The following is a 7,540-nucleotide window of genomic DNA, read 5'->3' on the forward strand; positions in this document are numbered from 1 at the left end:
ATCTAGACTGAAACCCTACAAACTCACCAACCATTGTGTTGACGCTTTTAAGTATGCTTTCAGGTGCACAGGTTAGAGGTGGCTGAGGAGAGTAGTGTAACAACCCTCAATTTTCGACCAGGACAACTTACGTATATTTATCTAGGTGATAATTGACCTTCTAGACATTTAAGGCATAGTGATAATTGCCCTCTAGTTCAATAGAATGCCAAAAGGTAGCTAGTTGCCCTAGAAATGCCATAAACAATATTATAACCATTGAAGTCAATCCAAACGAATAAATAACAACTTAAACAATAATTAAAGATCCCAAATAATCCAACAACTCAAATAATAATAATGTACAATGGAATTTAAAAGATGTAACATGTATTGTGCACATACACGCACACTATTACATTTGTAAGTGATTTAATCCAAACCAACTAACCAAAAGTTTACAAGATATATGAATGTGAATAATCAATACATGTAAAACCACACACACATAGTACATGTACCTAGATAATTTAGTACTCACAATTACAATTACCTACATTTAAATTACTACTACACATACATGTACCTAATACGACTTTTTAAAGGGAAAATGTTTATAAAAAGGGACCAAAAATCGGCCATCTCTCCCTCCCCATACCAATCCACCAATCATAATTCAACTAACTTCCTTTAACTCTTACACTTATATATACATATACACACTTCTATATGTATTGTGTATCTAGACACATTTCATGCACCAAATACATAACAAATTTCAAAGCAACACCACCCATCTTTTCCTACCCAATGGGATTGCATCCACCACTCCCCTTAGCCAATGACCAAGCTCCAAGGTCACTTCTTCCCCCTCCATCACGTGCTCAAGCTAAGGAACCCACACAAACACTTCATTCTCCAACACAACTCTCACACACACATAAAAAAAATGCTCTCAACTTTCTTCCTCCTCTCCTCTCTTTTTTGGCAGAAATATGGGGTAAAAACACCCCCAAATCCTAAGAATAAATCATAAACTAACATTAACAATAAATCCAAGGTGTGGAGCAAGCTTGGAGGTGATATGGAGACCATTTAGCACACGAAATCAGCCCCAAAGTGGCTGGTCGGACAGCAGCAGAAAAAGGGGCAAAACAACTTCAATCTACTTCTTTTCTTTTGATTCTTGATTATCAAAGGGTACCCAACTTTTTCCTTTGTTTGTTCTTCATATTTTCCTTCATTTTGTAGCTCATATTCCCTTCTTTTCAAGCTTACTACAGCCAACAAACAACTCTTGGACAACCATCAAGAACAAGACCCAACAACACTCTTAATCTTCTTGTTTTGGTCTTCAAAGGTTGATAACTTGTAATCTTTTGATTATCACTCTCTTTATCACTAAATACACATAGATCTTCACATGCATGCATATTTAAAAGATTGATCTAGAAGAAATAATTATGAATGCAAGAGATAATAAAGGATTTAGTGTATCCATGATAAGATTTGCATTAGTTTAGGTTTATTTTGATTTGGGATATGAGATGGATGAATGATGACTTTGAATTTGATAAGAAATCTGTGTATTTGTTGTTAAAATCATAGGAAAAGGAGTATCAAACATGTTAGAGGTGAAATAATGTGTAAATTAAGCAAGAAAGCCTATTGGTGAGTTGATATAATCAAGAACAATCTGACAGAATTAATATTCTGCCTTGTAACAGGTAAACTGGGCATGTGAGGGCATTTTCAAGCAAAACTTTCAAAATATAAGTTGTAGAGGAACGAGTTAAGAATAACCACCAACTGGAACTACTCAAAAATACCGAACCAAACGAAGGATATGATTTTTCTACTGAAACTGGTCAAAACTGTAATTTGGTATGAATATTTTATAAACTTTAAAAGTTTTTATCTCCTAATCCATAAGGTACCAGGAGGTCATACTTGGTGGAAAGTAATTTCAATGTCTTTTGAACTTAATATGGCATTTTTATAAAGTAATTTCAATGTCATACTTGGTGGAAAAATCATGGGATTTTTCGAACAATCAAAACCCCAAGAACTTTTATAAAACTTTTGATGTCGCAAGCAGTGCCAATTCGGGACAATTTGTGTTTGGATAATTTTGAAGGACACCAAACATCATCTAAAAATTCACCAAAAATTCACAAAAATACTAGATACATATAAGTCGCCGTGTAAAAATCATGAAGGTCCAAATAATTCGGCTTGACCCCAAAATAGTAGCCAACATTTCATAAAAATCTGAATTAAAAAACAGAAAATTTGGAAGGAAACTAACCATTTGTATAATGGGCTAAAAGATGCACTAAAGACCATAATGGGCTAACCCAGCCCAAATACTAAACCCATAGAACCATAAATCAGTAGGCCCACTTGGCCCAACAAATCATAAAGTCCAATAACCAATATAACCCATTAAGCACATAACCCAAATAAGGTTAAGCCCAATAACTAAATTAAGCCCAAGTCACTTAAAAACCCATCACATTTTGGCCCAATTGATAATGGCCCATAACACTTAAATGAATTTCGTGAGATAAGTGTAATCAAAATAAAACAAAGATAATTAAGTGAGATAGGCATAAGTAATTATGCTAACCAAGCTATATATTGATATCACAAATGCTAATTCGCGCTAAAATTGGTTACACAACAAATTATGAATAAGGATAACATAACTTAATATGGCATTTCTATATGATAACCTAATATATCAAGTGAACCACAAATGAAGCCAAGTTACCGAAAATCTAACGACTTATAACTACACATGTAATGAAAGTAACCTTTCTCACCATAAATCTCTACAACCAAAACGATGCGAATGTTAGCAATATACTTGGATCCCACAATTTATAGCAACATAATGAAAGTGGCATTTCTAGGTAATGGCTTAAGATAGGAACTTATGTATATTAGTCCTCTCGTAGGGATAGTCTTGGCTTTGAAATGTGGATGAGGACCATGGTGGAATATATGATCAAGGAAGCAATAGATGGGAAGTACCCATTTTGGATAAATAGATATAATGCTCGGCATATCAAGGTGAGTCATAGCCCTCTTTCAACTCTTTTATGTGTTTTACTTTCGGGGTGAAAAGTATGATAAACAAAATTGTTTTCTTTTATGAAATGATACTTTGAAATGATGTCTATGACATGGAATTTATGTCGCATGTACAATTTGATATATGTTATATGATGAGCTTGAGTACTGTCAAAGTCTAGTCCCCACTACACTACTATTAACTCATTGAGGCCTGTAGTTAGAGAGTTGCGCAACTAGGATTCGTCCCCTCACTCACATCAGCGGCGACAGGTTGTTTGGACGCCTACGTGGCCGCCTTCAACGGTGTCGGTCGTGGGGTGCTCTAATCTACTTATTATTTAGTCGTATCCATGGCACGACTCCTTTATTATTAATTATTGCACATGATTGACAACATGTGCCTTTATATCATAATCTACCGGGGCAAGTTATTATTATCATTATTTGGTCATGAAAGGGTTTAGTAGTGACTCAAGCATTTAATCATTAAATTATGTCTTTGGCTAAATGGGAAATTTATGTTATTCATGGATGGATATTATGTTTTGAAAATACGGTTTGGGTATTGGACCCTATATGGAATCTTGAAAGTTGTTGAAATTGGTGACATTGAAATATTGATAACCGAATGATTTTGGTATGATATATGATTAATCGATATATATACTTTTTCTCTCGTGATGATTTGACAAATGAGAACTTTGTAAGTTACCATGGATTTTTCCAAGTCTTGAGATAACATTATGGTATTTGGAAAACTTGATATTTGGAGATGAGAATTCTGCCGGACATTTGGGTATGTTAATATCTAATAACATGTTTTCTAAGTGTTGAAAATGGTTAGGCATTAAGATTTACTTAAAAACGTATGCACTCACCAACTACGTTTTCGTTGTTGACACTTTTTCTTCATGCTTTTCAGGAATTAGCCTAAGCTTTGAGGAATTATTTGCATCATGATTGTTTGCATTGCAGTTTGGAGTCTAAGATCAAAACTTGTGATGGGCAATGGAATCCACCTTGATCATTGTAGTATACTATTTCATGTGCTTGTTATTTGTTTCGTGAACTTAGTATCCAAGTATGGTGGACGCATTTGTACTTGGAAATTGGTTCACATGCTTGTACATTTGTAAATTCTTTTTTATCAAATAAAGCTATGGTTAATGTTATTTATAATCCTTTGTTTTGAATACTTGACTTTCTGTACATCTCATTGTTCCGCCTTAGTTGGGGTGTTACAAGTAGCATGGAGCCTTTATAGCAGATTTTGGACTCTAGGATTCATTGTTGCTGCTATGTTATCTTATGTTTTCTTTTGTGTTTGTATGGCATTATGCCTAATCTTTGATCCCCTGCGTGGGAGTGGGATTATGCTTTATTTGTGTATGGATTTATGTTGAATGCTTGGGTTTATTTATGCTAAGACTTTCAATATTTGTGGATTCATTTAGTCTTCCTATGTAATATCCATGACACGTGTACTATGCGTCGCATCCCGAGTTTTCCGCCTTAGTCGGGGTGTGACAGATTTGTATCAGAGCCATGGTTATAGTGAATTAGGTGGTTTTGCCTAAACTATAACCTAAGAACCTCACGTAGCATGCATGATAGGAATTATGTGTGCATTTTGTTTAAAGAGAATCTTATGTGATTCCTTATGTGGTATGCAAGTTGTTCATTCATATTGATTGAGATTTATGATCTTTTAGAACCATGCTACTCAGCCACCTAGGAATCATATAGTTATCTGGTGGAGTTCGTAGGTGTAATTGTGATGCTTTTAATGTTGACATGATGATGATGTTTATTTGTACTCTTACTTACCTATTGTCCTCAATGAGATGAAGTGGTGTTAGCGATGAAGTATGGCGATATATCATCACAGAAAAGCCTGATCAACTTTTTGCGTGAGGTATATGTGCCTATGGAAATTGTTAGCAACGTTGATCGCGCCCCAGATGGTTAAAGTGTGGTAGCAACCCTGGGCTGCTTAATGGGTGTTGGTTGGGTGGAGGGTTAGACGCTGGTACACCCTGTATACATACCTTGCCAATACCTAGAGGGCATACCAGTACCATGATCCGACCTTGTATTAGATGTACTAGGGGTGTGGAGGGTTAGCCGCTGGTACACCCTATATACATACACCACTAATGCAACGAATATAGGTGTTAGATTCGGACCGCGCTTTAGCTGTCGAAATTTGATCGATGTATCTAATTTACCCGGACATGTGGAGGGTTAGCCGATGGTACACCCTGTATACATACATGAATGGTGGGTTGGATGTAGAAGTCAGATTTGACTTGCCCTTTTGCCATGATTATTGAATGTTTAATTGTGATATTACTTTGTACTGCATGATTGACATTAATGATAATGCTTAACTTCAGACGTAATACTTGATTTCTTGAGTTGCATGTGATAATGAATGAATAAATGTATAGAATTCTAGAAAACTAACACGAGTGTTTTTGAGGGTGCGTAAATGACGTCACGAACGACTATTTCCTTAATCTAACGCCGATCACGTCTTTTCCTAATATAGGAAAATGGTGTGAACAAAAGCCAACCCGAATGCTGAAACTCAAGGAGATCAGGGCAGTCATGGAAGAAATTAAGGAAGAGGTCATGGGAGAGGCCGTGGTGGTATTGCAGGTCATGTTGAGATTCCTGACTTAGCTACTATCTTTGCTGAACAGTTGAGAGCTTCAATGCCAACTATTGTGGCACAAGTGACAGCAGCAATGGGTAAACCCCAGAATCAGACTCAGGGAGGAGCACCAGAAGCTGTGCAAGAACCAGTGGGAGTTGAACTAGAGGGAGCTGATCCAGAACAGGTGGCTCAGGAACAAGAGGACATCAAACCAGAAGTGGAGTTTGTTGGAGATGGCGTGTATGTTGGTACGAGGCCTAAGAGAGTTGTTAAAGTAGATGTTGATGATGATGAGACCCAAAAGGGTTGTACTTATAGAGAGTTCCGCTATTGTGGGATACAAGACTATGATGGAAAAGGTGGTGTTGTAAAGTTCATTCAGTGGTTGGAGAAAATGGAGTCAATGATTGATATGAGTGAGGGTCAAGTATGTAGTTGGGTCCCTCACTGGTGAAACTTTAACATGGTGGAACACTCAAATGCGAACTAGAGGAAGAACTGCTGCTGTAGCTATGCCGTGGGAAGAGTATAAAGAACTAATGTTGAAGAAGTTTTGCTCAGTAGTAGAAGTTAATAGGTTGTAAAGAGAATTTGAGGAACTCAAGATGAGTGGAGCTGAGCATGCTAAGTACACTAGTCGATTCGAAGAGTTATCCAGGCTTGTTCCACATCTAGTGACACCTGATTCCAAAGGGATTCAGAAGTATATCTCTGGTCTGATTCCCCATATTAGATTGACTATGGCAGGGACGACCCCCACTACTATGCACGAAGTAGTGTTGAGATCTGAAGCTATTATTGATGAGTTGGTTCAAAGTGGAGTTTTAAGTAAGTTGAACGAGAAGAGGAAGGATTGGGGGGAAACAAGCAAATGGAAGGGTGACAGAAAAGATAAGAGGGCCAAGATGGGGAAGGTGTTTGCAACAATAGAGACTGTGCCTAAGGGGTATGTTGGGCAACACCCTCTATGTGTCAGGTGTAATACTCATCATTCGTTAGTGTAACACCCATCATTTAAAAATAAGGATTTTCTAAAAATTTTCACCTAACGGTGTCAAAGAAAGCGGAACAAACATTTAAAAGTCCAAACCAATAAATTCAATTTGGTTTATTCATTAAATGGTGTTACTTGTCATATCATTGAAACAAGTCTAAATGGAAATCCATCGGTTGCCCAACATAAAACAACTGATCACAAGTCTTAACAAACCATAAAAATCTTAACATAAATCAAAGGTCTAAAGGAGCGGCCACTTTGGGTAAACTATGATCATCTTCAAGCAATCTACCCATGTCTCGCCCTTTATTCATCATCACTCAAAGCTGGCTAAACCTGAAGGAACAACACATTTAAAGAAACAAGTGTTAGCTAACGAATTAGCTAAGTAAGATAACACGTCTTTTATAAAACTTTTGTTCAATTAAAACATTATATGAAAACCGTATTACATCATTAAAGCACATATAATCTCAAAACATCACATCATTGCATTTAACATCATTCATATAGGATAAATCATCCTCAACGTGCCTATACATCTTTAGCATTTTTACATATCACATCAACACATCATATTGTGGTGACATAAGTCCCACCCGACTAGATGGTTAAACCTTACGGCTGTCCATCAATGTCGTTATGGAATGGCAAGCCAATCTCTGAGTAATCTGTATGTACAAGACAAGTGGGGTTGATAAGATCTCCCGTATTACTCTCCACGTTGTACCACGTTGCAAGGAGCCACCCAATAAACCACATCAAACGCACAACCCTGGAAAAGGCATGTACGGGTTAAGCTTAACACTTGCATCTCTGTAAAAATA

The 7,540-nt window shown here is 36.8% G+C and overlaps 1 long non-coding RNA gene across 1 annotated transcript; it reads left to right on the plus strand.

The window, feature by feature from the left end:
- Nucleotides 1-973: 973 nt before the first annotated feature.
- On the plus strand, nt 974-2,957 carry LOC122586446. The gene is made up of 4 exons (XR_006321996.1): nt 974-1,179; nt 1,253-1,339; nt 1,707-1,863; nt 2,940-2,957. It is a non-coding gene; the product is annotated as an uncharacterized LOC122586446 (long non-coding RNA).
- The last annotated feature ends 4,583 nt before the right edge of the window (nt 2,958-7,540 follow it).

Source organism: Erigeron canadensis, chromosome 2 (genome assembly GCF_010389155.1).
Source record: "Erigeron canadensis isolate Cc75 chromosome 2, C_canadensis_v1, whole genome shotgun sequence".
NCBI lineage: Eukaryota > Viridiplantae > Streptophyta > Magnoliopsida > Asterales > Asteraceae > Erigeron > Erigeron canadensis.